This window comes from Pseudophryne corroboree, unplaced genomic scaffold (genome assembly GCF_028390025.1).
Source record: "Pseudophryne corroboree isolate aPseCor3 unplaced genomic scaffold, aPseCor3.hap2 scaffold_1003, whole genome shotgun sequence".
Classification (NCBI taxonomy): Eukaryota; Metazoa; Chordata; class Amphibia; order Anura; family Myobatrachidae; genus Pseudophryne; species Pseudophryne corroboree.
Genome location: NW_026967630.1, coordinates 84,169 through 97,773, shown reverse-complemented (window position 1 = coordinate 97,773; position 13,605 = coordinate 84,169).

Below are 13,605 nucleotides of genomic sequence, written 5' to 3'. Positions count from 1 at the left end.
AGAATGAAAATTTTAAAGCCTCCTGTTAGTGCTTCATCTACACGTTATAGCCCTGAATTTTCCAATGCCTATCTCTTTGCAAAAGAGAGATATCGGCAAGGAAAAGCTGCATTGTACTTTTACATTTTTCTCCCAAACGAAAGACACTAGAATGAAAATTTTAAAGCCTCCTTTTAGTGCTTCATCTACACGTAATAGCCCTGAATTTTCCAATGCCTATCTCTTTGCAAAAGAGAGATATCGGCAAGGAAATGCTGTATTGTACCTTTGCATTTTTCTCCCAAACGAAAGACACTAGAATGAAAATTTTAAAGCCTCCTGTTAGTGCTTCATCTACACGTTATAGCCCTGAATTTTCCAATGCCTAGCTCTTTGCAAAAGAGAGATATTGGCAAGGAAAAGCTGTATTGTACCTTTGCATTTTTCTCCCAAACGAAGGACACTAGAATGAAAATTTTAAAGCCTCCTGTTAGTGCTTCATCTACACGTTATAGCCCTGAATTTTCCAATGCCTATCTCTTTGCAAAAGAGAGATATCGGCAAGGAAAAGCAGCATTGTACTTTTGCATTTTTCTCCCAAACGAAAGACACTAGAATGAAAATTTTAAAGCCTCCTGTTAGTGCTTTATCTACACGTTATAGCCCTGAATTTTCCAATGCCTAGCTCTTTGCAAAAGAGAGATATTGGCAAGGAAAAGCTGTATTGTACCTTTGCATTTTTCTCCCAAACGAAAGACACTAGAATGAAAATTTTAAAGTCTACTGTTAGTGCTTCATCTACACGTTATAGCCCTGAATTTTCCAATGCCTAGCTCTTTGCAAAAGAGAGATATCGGCAAGGAAAAGCTGTATTGTACCTTTGCATTTTTCTCCCAAACGAAAGACACTAGAATGAAAATTTTAAAACCTCCTGTTAGTGCTTCATCTACACGTTATAGCCCTGAATTTTCCAATGCCTATTTCTTTGCAAAAGAGAGATATCGGCAAGGAAAAGCTGTATTGTACCTTTGCATTTTTCTCCCAAACGAAGGACACTAGAATGAAAATTTTAAAGCCTCCTATTAGTGCTTCATCTACACGTTATAGCCCTGAATTTTCCAATGCCTATCTCTTTGCAAAAGAGAGATATCGGCAAGGAAAAGCTGTATTGTACCTTTGCATTTTTCTCCCAAACGAAGGACACTAGAATGAAAATTTTAAAGCCTCCTTTTAGTGCTTCATCTACACGTTATAGCCCTGAATTTTCCAATGCCTATCTCTTAGCAAAAGAGAGATATCGGCAAGGAAAAGCTGTATTGTACCTTTGCATTTTTCTCCCAAACGAAAGACACTAGAATGAAAATTTTAAAGCCTCCTGTTAGTGCTTCATATACACGTTATAGCCCTGAATTTTCCAATGCCTATCTCTTTGCAAAAGAGAGATATCGGCAAGGAAAAGCTGCATTGTACTTTTACATTTTTCTCCCAAACGAAAGACACTAGAATGAAAATTTTAAAGCCTCCTGTTAGTGCTTCATCTACACGTTATAGCCCTGAATTTTCCAATGCCTATCTCTTTGCAAAAGAGAGATATCGGCAAGGAAAAGCTGCATTGTACTTTTACATTTTTCTCCCAAACGAAAGACACTAGAATGAAAATTTTAAAGCCTCCTTTTAGTGCTTCATCTACACGTAATAGCCCTGAATTTTCCAATGCCTATCTCTTTGCAAAAGAGAGATATCGGCAAGGCAATGCTGTATTGTACCTTTGCATTTTTCTCCCAAACGAAAGACACTAGAATGAAAATTTTAAAGCCTCCTGTTAGTGCTTCATCTACACGTTATAGCCCTGAATTTTCCAATGCCTAGCTCTTTGCAAAAGAGAGATATTGGCAAGGAAAAGCTGTATTGTACCTTTGCATTTTTCTCCCAAACGAAGGACACTAGAATGAAAATTTTAAAGCCTCCTGTTAGTGCTTCATCTACACGTTATAGCCCTGAATTTTCCAATGCCTATCTCTTTGCAAAAGAGAGATATCGGCAAGGAAAAGCTGTATTGTACCTTTGCATTTTTCTCCCAAACGAAGGACACTAGAATGAAAATTTTAAAGCCTCCTTTTAGTGCTTCATCTACACGTTATAGCCCTGAATTTTCCAATGCCTATCTCTTAGCAAAAGAGAGATATCGGCAAGGAAAAGCTGTATTGTACCTTTGCATTTTTCTCCCAAACGAAAGACACTAGAATGAAAATTTTAAAGTCTACTGTTAGTGCTTCATCTACACGTTATAGCCCTGAATTTTCAAATGCCTAGCTCTTTGCAAAAGAGAGATATCGGCAAGGAAAAGCTGTATTGTACCTTTGCATTTTTCTCCCAAACGAAAGACACTAGAATGAAAATTTTAAAGCCTCCTGTTAGTGCTTCATATACACGTTATAGCCCTGAATTTTCCAATGCCTATCTCTTTGCAAAAGAGAGATATCGGCAAGGAAAAGCTGCATTGTACTTTTACATTTTTCTCCCAAACGAAAGACACTAGAATGAAAATTTTAAAGCCTCCTGTTAGTGCTTCATCTACACGTTATAGCCCTGAATTTTCCAATGCATATCTCTTTGCAAAAGAGAGATATCGGCAAGGAAAAGCTGCATTGTACTTTTACATTTTTCTCCCAAACGAAAGACACTAGAATGAAAATTTTAAAGCCTCCTTTTAGTGCTTCATCTACACGTAATACCCCTGAATTTTCCAATGCCTATCTCTTTGCAAAAGAGAGATATCGGCAAGGAAATGCTGTATTGTACCTTTGCATTTTTCTCCCAAACGAAAGACACTAGAATGAAAATTTTAAAGCCTCCTGTTAGTGCTTCATCTACACGTTATAGCCCTGAATTTTCCAATGCCTATCTCTTTGCAAAAGAGAGATATCGGCAAGGAAAAGCTGTATTGTACCTTTGCATTTTTCTCCCAAACGAAGGACACTAGAATGAAAATTTTAAAGCCTCCTTTTAGTGCTTCATCTACACGTTATAGCCCTGAATTTTCCAATGCCTATCTCTTAGCAAAAGAGAGATATCGGCAAGGAAAAGCTGTATTGTACCTTTGCATTTTTCTCCCAAACGAAAGACACTAGAATGAAAATTTTAAAGCCTCCTGTTAGTGCTTCATATACACGTTATAGCCCTGAATTTTCCAATGCCTATCTCTTTGCAAAAGAGAGATATCGGCAAGGAAAAGCTGCATTGTACTTTTGCATTTTTCTCCCAAACGAAAGACACTAGAATGAAAATTTTAAAGCCTCCTGTTTGTGCTTCATCTACACGTTATAGCCCTGAATTTTCCAATGCCTATCTCTTTGCAAAAGAGAGATATCGGCAAGGAAAAGCTGCATTGTACTTTTACATTTTTCTCCCAAACGAAAGACACTAGAATGAAAATTTTAAAGCCTCCTTTTAGTGCTTCATCTACACGTAATAGCCCTGAATTTTCCAATGCCTATCTCTTTGCAAAAGAGAGATATCGGCAAGGAAATGCTGTATTGTACCTTTGCATTTTTCTCCCAAACGAAAGACACTAGAATGAAAATTTTAAAGCCTCCTGTTAGTGCTTCATCTACACGTTATAGCCCTGAATTTTCCAATGCCTATCTCTTTGCAAAAGAGAGATATCGGCAAGGAAAAACTGTATTGTACCTTTGCATTTTTCTCACAAACGAAAGACACTAGAATGAAAAATTTAAAGCCTCCTGTTAGTGCTTCATCTACACGTTATAGCCCTGAATTTTCCAATGCCTATCTCTTTGCAAAAGAGAGATATCGGCAAGGAAAAGCTGTATTGTACCTTTGCATTTTTCTCCCAAACGAAAGACACTAGAATGAAATTTTTAAAGCCTACTGTTAGTGCTTCATCTACACGTTATAGCCCTGCATTTTCCAATGCCTATCTCTTTGCAAAAGAGAGATATCGGCAAGGAAAAGCTGTATTGTACCTTTGCATTTTTCTCCCAAACGAAAGACACTAGAATGAAATTTTTAAAGCCTACTGTTAGTGCTTCATCTACACGTTATAGCCCTGCATTTTCCAATGCCTATCTCTTTGCAAAAGAGAGATATCGGCAAGGAAAAGCTGCATTGTACTTTTGCATTTTTCTCCCAAACGAAAGACACTAGAATGAAAATTTTAAAGCCTCCTGTTAGTGCTTCATCTACACGTTATAGCCCTGAATTTTCCAATGCCTAGCTCTTTGCAAAAGAGAGATATTGGTAAGGAAAAGCTGTATTGTACCTTTGCATTTTTCTCCCAAACGAAAGATACTAGAATGAAAATTTTAAAGCCTCCTGTTAGTGCTTCATCTACACGTTATAGCCCTGAATTTTCCAATGCCTATCTCTTTTCAAAAGAGAGATATCGGCAAGGAAAAACTGTATTGTACCTTTGCATTTTTCTCCCAAACGAAGGACACTAGAATGAAAATTTAAAAGCCTCCTGTTAGTGCTTCATCTACACGTTATAGCCCTGCATTTTCCAATGCCTATCTCTTTGCAAAAGAGAGATAACGGCAAGGAAAAGCAGCATTGTACCTTTGCATTTTTCTCCCAAACGAAAGACACTAGAATGAAAATTGTAAAGCCTCCTGTTAGTGCTTCATCTACACGTTATAGCCCTGCATTTTCCAATGCCTAGCTCTTTGCAAAAGAGAGATATTGGCAAGGAAAAGCTGTATTGTACCTTTGCATTTTTCTCCCAAACGAAAGACACTAGAATGAAAATTTTAAAGCCTCCTGTTAGTGCTTCATCTACACGTTATAGCCCTGAATTTTCCAATGCCTAGCTCTTTGCAAAAGAGAGATATTGGTAAGGAAAAGCTGTATTGTACCTTTGCATTTTTCTCCCAAACGAAAGATACTAGAATGAAAATTTTAAAGCCTCCTGTTAGTGCTTCATCTACACGTTATAGCCCTGAATTTTCCAATGCCTATCTCTTTTCAAAAGAGAGATATCGGCAAGGAAAAACTGTATTGTACCTTTGCATTTTTCTCCCAAACGAAGGACACTAGAATGAAAATTTAAAAGCCTCCTGTTAGTGCTTCATCTACACGTTATAGCCCTGCATTTTCCAATGCCTATCTCTTTGCAAAAGAGAGATAACGGCAAGGAAAAGCAGCATTGTACCTTTGCATTTTTCTCCCAAACGAAAGACACTAGAATGAAAATTGTAAAGCCTCCTGTTAGTGCTTCATCTACACGTTATAGCCCTGCATTTTCCAATGCCTAGCTCTTTGCAAAAGAGAGATATTGGCAAGGAAAAGCTGTATTGTACCTTTGCATTTTTCTCCCAAACGAAAGACACTAGAATGAAAATTTTAAAGCCTCCTGTTAGTGCTTCATCTGCACGTTATAGCCCTGCATTTTCCAATGCCTATCTCTTTGCAAAAGAGAGATATCGGCAAGGAAAAGCAGCATTGTACTTTTGCATTTTTCTCCCAAACGAAAGACACTAGAATGAAAATTTTAAAGCCTCCTGTTAGTGCTTCATCTACATGTTATAGCCCTGCATTTTCCAATGCCTATCTCTTTGCAAAAGAGAGATATCGGCAAGGAAAAGCAGCATTGTACTTTTGCATTTTTCTCCCAAACGAAAGACACTAGAATGAAAATTTTAAAGCCTCCTGTTAGTGCTTCATCTACACGTTATAGCCCTGAATTTTCCAATGCCTATCTCTTTGCAAAAGAGAGATATCGGCAAGGAAAAGCAGCATTGTACTTTTGCATTTTTCTCCCAAACGAAAGACACTAGAATGAAAATTTTAAAGCCTCCTGTTAGTGCTTCATCTACACGTTATAGCCCTGAATTTTCCAATGCCTAGCTCTTTGCAAAAGAGAGATATTGGCAAGGAAAAGCTGTATTGTACCTTTGCATTTTTCTCCCAAACGAAAGACACTAGAATGAAAATTTTAAAGCCTCCTGTTAGTGCTTCATCTACACGTTATAGCCCTGAATTTTCCAATGCCTATCTCTTTGCAAAAGAGAGATATCGGCAAGGAAAAGCTGTAATGTACCTATGCATTTTTCTCCCAAACGAAGGACACTAGAATGAAAATTTTAAAGCCTCCTGTTAGTGCTTCATCTACACGTTATAGCCCTGAATTTTCAAATGCCTATCTCTTTGCAAAAGAGAGATATCGGCAAGGAAAAGCTGTATTGTACCTTTGCATTTTTCTCCCAAACGAAAGACACTAGAATGAAAATTGTAAAGCCTCCTGTTAGTGCTTCATCTAAACGTTATAGCCCTGAATTTTCCAATGCCTATCTCTTTGCAAAAGAGAGATATCGGCAAGGAAAAACTGTATTGTACCTTTGCATTTTTCTCCCAAACGAAAGACACTAGAATGAAAATTTTAAAGCCTCCTGTTAGTGCTTCATCTACACGTTATAGCCCTGAATTTTCCAATGCCTAGCTCTTTGCAAAAGAGAGATATTGGCAAGGAAAAGCTGTATTGTACCTTTGCAGTTTTCTCCCAAACGAAAGACACTAGAATGAAAATTTTAAAGTCTACTGTTAGTGCTTCATCTACACGTTATAGCCCTGAATTTTCCAATGCCTAGCTCTTTGCAAAAGAGAGATATCGGCAAGGAAAAGCTGTATTGTACCTTTGCATTTTTCTCCCAAACGAAAGACACTAGAATGAAAATTTTAAAGCCTCCTGTTAGTGCTTCATCTACACGTTATAGCCCTGAATTTTCCAATGCCTATCTCTTTGCAAAAGAGAGATATCGGCAAGGAAAAGCTGTATTGTACCTTTGCATTTTTCTCCCAAACGAAGGACACTAGAATGAAAATTTTAAAGCCTCCTATTAGTGCTTCATCTACACGTTATAGCCCTGAATTTTCCAATGCCTATCTCTTTGCAAAAGAGAGATATCGGCAAGGAAAAGCTGTATTGTACCTTTGCATTTTTCTCCCAAACGAAGGACACTAGAATGAAAATTTTAAAGCCTCCTGTTAGTGCTTCATCTACACGTTATAGCCCTGAATTTTCCAATGCCTATCTCTTAGCAAAAGAGAGATATCGGCAAGGAAAAGCTGTATTGTACCTTTGCATTTTTCTCCCAAACGAAAGACACTAGAATGAAAATTTTAAAGCCTCCTGTTAGTGCTTCATATACACGTTATAGCCCTGAATTTTCTCATGCCTATCTCTTTGCAAAAGAGAGATATCGGCAAGGAAATGCTGCATTGTACTTTTACATTTTTCTCCCAAACGAAAGACACTAGAATGAAAATTTTAAAGCCTCCTGTTAGTGCTTCATCTACACGTTATAGCCCTGAATTTTCCAATGCCTATCTCTTTGCAAAAGAGAGATATCGGCAAGGAAAAGCTGCATTGTACTTTTACATTTTTCTCCCAAACGAAAGACACTAGAATGAAAATTTTAAAGCCTCCTTTTAGTGCTTCATCTACACGTAATAGCCCTGAATTTTCCAAAGCCTATCTCTTTGCAAAAGAGAGATATCGGCAAGGAAATGCTGTATTGTACCTTTGCATTTTTCTCCCAAACGAAAGACACTAGAATGAAAATTTTAAAGCCTCCTGTTAGTGCTTCATCTACACGTTATAGCCCTGAATTTTCCAATGCCTAGCTCTTTGCAAAAGAGAGATATTGGCAAGGAAAAGCTGTATTGTACCTTTGCATTTTTCTCCCAAACGAAAGACACTAGAATGAAAATTTTAAAGCCTCCTGTTAGTGCTTCATCTACACGTTATAGCCCTGAATTTTCCAATGCCTATCTCTTTGCAAAAGAGAGATATCGGCAAGGAAAAGCTGTATTGTACCTTTGCATGTTTCTCCCAAACGAAGGACACTAGAATGAAAATTTTAAAGCCTCCTATTAGTGCTTCATCTACACGTTATAGCCCTGAATTTTCCAATGCCTATCTCTTTGCAAAAGAGAGATATCGGCAAGGAAAAGCTGTATTGTACCTTTGCATTTTTCTCCCAAACGAAGGACACTAGAATGAAAATTTTAAAGCCTTCTGTTAGTGCTTCATCTACACGTTATAGCCCTGAATTTTCAAATGCCTATCTCTTTGCAAAAGAGAGATATCGGCAAGGAAAAGCTGTATTGTACCTTTGCATTTTTCTCCCAAACGAAAGACACTAGAATGAAAATTTTAAAGCCTCCTGTTAGTGCTTCATCTACACGTTATAGCCCTGAATTTTCCAATGCCTAGCTCTTTGCAAAAGAGAGATATTGGCAAGGAAAAGCTGTATTGTACCTTTGCATTTTTCTCCCAAACGAAGGACACTAGAATGAAAATTTTAAAGCCTCCTGTTAGTGCTTCATCTACACGTTATAGCCCTGAATTTTCCAATGCCTATCTCTTTGCAAAAGAGAGATATCGGCAAGGAAAAGCAGCATTGTACTTTTGCATTTTTCTCCCAAACGAAAGACACTAGAATGAAAATTTTAAAGCCTCCTATTAGTGCTTCATCTACACGTTATAGCCCTGAATTTTCCAATGCCTAGCTCTTTGCAAAAGAGAGATATCGGCAAGGAAAAGCTGTATTGTACCTTTGCATTTTTCTCCCAAACGAAAGACACTAGAATGAAAATTTTAAAGCCTCCTGTTAGTGCTTCATCTACACGTTATAGCCCTGAATTTTCCAATGCCTATCTCTTTGCAAAAGAGAGATATCGGCAAGGAAAAGCTGTATTGTACCTTTGCATGTTTCTCCCAAACGAAGGACACTAGAATGAAAATTTAAAAGCCTCCTATTAGTGCTTCATCTACACGTTATAGCCCTGAATTTTCCAATGCCTATCTCTTTGCAAAAGAGAGATATCGGCAAGGAAAAGCTGTATTGTACCTTTGCATTTTTCTCCCAAACGAAGGACACTAGAATGAAAATTTTAAAGCCTTCTGTTAGTGCTTCATCTACACGTTATAGCCCTGAATTTTCAAATGCCTATCTCTTTGCAAAAGAGAGATATCGGCAAGGAAAAGCTGTATTGTACCTTTGCATTTTTCTCCCAAACGAAAGACACTAGAATGAAAATTTTAAAGCCTCCTGTTAGTGCTTCATCTACACGTTATAGCCCTGAATTTTCCAATGCCTAGCTCTTTGCAAAAGAGAGATATTGGCAAGGAAAAGCTGTATTGTACCTTTGCATTTTTCTCCCAAACGAAAGAAACTAGAATGAAAATTTTAAAGTCTACTGTTAGTGCTTCATCTACACGTTATAGCCCTGTATTTTCCAATGCCTAGCTCTTTGCAAAAGAGAGATATCGGCAAGGAAAAGCTGTATTGTACCTTTGCATTTTTCTCCCAAACGAAAGACACTAGAATGAAAATTTTAAAGCCTCCTGTTAGTGCTTCATCTACACGTTATAGCCCTGAATTTTCCAATGCCTATCTCTTTGCAAAAGAGAGATATCGGCAAGGAAAAGCTGTATTGTACCTTTGCATTTTTCTCCCAAACGAAGGACACTAGAATGAAAATTTTAAAGCCTCCTATTAGTGCTTCATCTACACGTTATAGCCCTGAATTTTCCAATGCCTATCTCTTTGCAAAAGAGAGATATCGGCAAGGAAAAGCTGTATTGTACCTTTGCATTTTTCTCCCAAACGAAGGACACTAGAATGAAAATTTTAAAGCCTCCTATTAGTGCTTCATCTACACGTTATAGCCCTGAATTTTCCAATGCCTATCTCTTTGCAAAAGAGAGATATCGGCAAGGAAAAGCTGTATTGTACCTTTGCATTTTTCTCCCAAACGAAGGACACTAGAATGAAAATTTTAAAGCCTCCTTTTAGTGCTTCATCTACACGTTATAGCCCTGAATTTTCCAATGCCTATCTCTTAGCAAAAGAGAGATATCGGCAAGGAAAAGCTGTATTGTACCTTTGCATTTTTCTCCCAAACGAAAGACACTAGAATGAAAATTTTAAAGCCTCCTGTTAGTGCTTCATATACACGTTATAGCCCTGAATTTTCCAATGCCTTTCTCTTTGCAAAAGAGAGATATCGGCAAGGAAAAGCTGCATTGTACTTTTACATTTTTCTCCCAAACGAAAGACACTAGAATGAAAATTTTAAAGCCTCCTGTTAGTGCTTCATCTACACGTTATAGCCCTGAATTTTCCAATGCCTATCTCTTTGCAAAAGAGAGATATCGGCAAGGAAAAGCTGCATTGTACTTTTACATTTTTCTCCCAAACGAAAGACACTAGAATGAAAATTTTAAAGCCTCCTTTTAGTGCTTCATCTACACGTAATAGCCCTGAATTTTCCAATGCCTATCTCTTTGCAAAAGAGAGATATCGGCAAGGAAATGCTGTATTGTACCTTTGCATTTTTCTCCCAAACGAAAGACACTAGAATGAAAATTTTAAAGCCTCCTGTTAGTGCTTCATCTACACGTTATAGCCCTGAATTTTCCAATGCCTAGCTCTTTGCAACAGAGAGATATTGGCAAGGAAAAGCTGTATTGTACCTTTGCATTTTTCTCCCAAACGAAGGACACTAGAATGAAAATTTTAAAGCCTCCTGTTAGTGCTTCATCTACACGTTATAGCCCTGAATTTTCCAATGCCAATCTCTTTGCAAAAGAGAGATATCGGCAAGGAAAAGCTGTATTGTACCTTTGCATTTTTCTCCCAAACGAAGGACACTAGAATGAAAATTTTAAAGCCTCCTTTTAGTGCTTCATCTACACGTTATAGCCCTGAATTTTCCAATGCCTATCTCTTAGCAAAAGAGAGATATCGGCAAGGAAAAGCTGTATTGTACCTTTGCATTTTTCTCCCAAACGAAGGAGACTAGAATGAAAATTTTAAAGTCTACTGTTAGTGCTTCATCTACACGTTATAGCCCTGAATTTTCAAATGCCTAGCTCTTTGCAAAAGAGAGATATCGGCAAGGAAAAGCTGTATTGTACCTTTGCATTTTTCTCCCAAACGAAGGACACTAGAATGAAAATTTTAAAGCCTCCTGTTAGTGCTTCATCTACACGTTATAGCCCTGAATTTTCCAATGCCTAGCTCTTTGCAACAGAGAGATATTGGCAAGGAAAAGCTGTATTGTACCTTTGCATTTTTCTCCCAAACGAAGGACACTAGAATGAAAATTTTAAAGTCTACTGTTAGTGCTTCATCTACACGTTATAGCCCTGAATTTTCAAATGCCTAGCTCTTTGCAAAAGAGAGATATCGGCAAGGAAAAGCTGTATTGTACCTTTGCATTTTTCTCCCAAACGAAAGACACTAGAATGACAATTTTAAAGCCTCCTGTTAGTGCTTCATCTACACGTTATAGCCCTGAATTTTCCAATGCCTATCTCTTTGCAAAAGAGAGATATCGGCAAGGAAAAGCTGTATTGTACCTTTGCATTTTTCTCCCAAACGAAAGACACTAGAATGAAAAATTTTAAAGCCTCCTGTTAGTGCTTCATATACACGTTATAGCCCTGAATTTTCCAATGCCTATCTCTTTGCAAAAGAGAGATATCGGCAAGGAAAAGCTGCATTGTACTTTTACATTTTTCTCCCAAACGAAAGACACTAGAATGAAAATTTTAAAGCCTCCTGTTAGTGCTTCATCTACACGTTATAGCCCTGCATTTTCCAATGCCTATCTCTTTGCAAAAGAGAGATATCGGCAAGGAAAAGCTGCATTGTACTTTTACATTTTTCTCCCAAACGAAAGACACTAGAATGAAAATTTTAAAGCCTCCTTTTAGTGCTTCATCTACACGTAATACCCCTGAATTTTCCAATGCCTATCTCTTTGCAAAAGAGAGATATCGGCAAGGAAATGCTGTATTGTACCTTTGCATTTTTCTCCCAAACGAAAGACACTAGAATGAAAATTTTAAAGCCTCCTGTTAGTGCTTCATCTACACGTTATAGCCCTGAATTTTCCAATGCCTATCTCTTTGCAAAAGAGAGATATCGGCAAGGAAAAGCTGTATTGTACCTTTGCATTTTTCTCCCAAACGAAGGACACTAGAATGAAAATTTTAAAGCCTCATTTTAGTGCTTCATCTACACGTTATAGCCCTGAATTTTCCAATGCCTATCTCTTAGCAAAAGAGAGATATCGGCAAGGAAAAGCTGTATTGTACCTTTGCATTTTTCTCCCAAACGAAAGACACTAGAATGAAAATTTTAAAGCCTCCTGTTAGTGCTTCATATACACGTTATAGCCCTGCATTTTCCAACGCCTATCTCTTTGCAAAAGAGAGATATCGGCAAGGAAAAGCAGCATTGTACTTTTGCATTTTTCTCCCAAACGAAAGACACTAGAATGAAAATTTTAAAGCCTCCTGTTAGTGCTTCATCTACACGTTATAGCCCTGAATTTTCCAATGCCTATCTCTTTGCAAAAGAGAGATATCGGCAAGGAAAAACTGTATTGTACCTTTGCATTTTTCTCCCAAACGAAAGACACTAGAATGAAAATTTTAAAGCCTCCTGTTAGTGCTTCATCTACACGTTATAGCCCTGAATTTTCCAATGCCTAGCTCTTTGCAAAAGAGAGATATTGGCAAGGAAAAGCTGTATTGTACCTTTGCATTTTTCTCCCAAACGAAAGACACTAGAATGAAAATTTTAAAGTCTACTGTTAGTGCTTCATCTACACGTTATAGCCCTGAATTTTCCAATGCCTAGCTCTTTGCAAAAGAGAGATATCGGCAAGGAAAAGCTGTATTGTACCTTTGCATTTTTCTCCCAAACGAAAGACACTAGAATGAAAATTTTAAAGCCTCCTGTTAGTGCTTCATCTACACGTTATAGCCCTGAATTTTCCAATGCCTATCTCTTTGCAAAAGAGAGATATCGGCAAGGAAAAGCTGTATTGTACCTTTGCATTTTTCTCCCAAACGAAGGACACTAGAATGAAAATTTTAAAGCCTCCTATTAGTGCTTCATCTACACGTTATAGCCCTGAATTTTCCAATGCCTATCTCTTTGCAAAAGAGAGATATCGGCAAGGAAAAGCTGTATTGTACCTTTGCATTTTTCTCCCAAACGAAGGACACTAGAATGAAAATTTTAAAGCCTCCTTTTAGTGCTTCATCTACACGTTATAGCCCTGAATTTTCCAATGCCTATCTCTTAGCAAAAGAGAGATATCGGCAAGGAAAAGCTGTATTGTACCTTTGCATTTTTCTCCCAAACGAAAGACACTAGAATGAAAATTTTAAAGCCTCCTGTTAGTGCTTCATATACACGTTATAGCCCTGAATTTTCCAATGCCTATCTCTTTGCAAAAGAGAGATATCGGCAAGGAAAAGCTGTATTGTACCTTTGCATTTTTCTCCCAAACGAAAGACACTAGAATGAAAATTTTAAAGCCTCCTGTTAGTGCTTCATATACACGTTATAGCCCTGAATTTTCCAATGCCTATCACTTTGCAAAAGAGAGATATCGGCAAGGAAAAGCTGCATTGTACTTTTACATTTTTCTCCCAAACGAAAGACACTAGAATGAAAATTTTAAAGCCTCCTGTTAGTGCTTCATCTACACGTTATAGCCCTGAATTTTCCAATGCCTATCTCTTTGCAAAAGAGAGATATCGGCAAGGAAAAGCTGCATTGTACTTTTACATTTTTCTCCCAA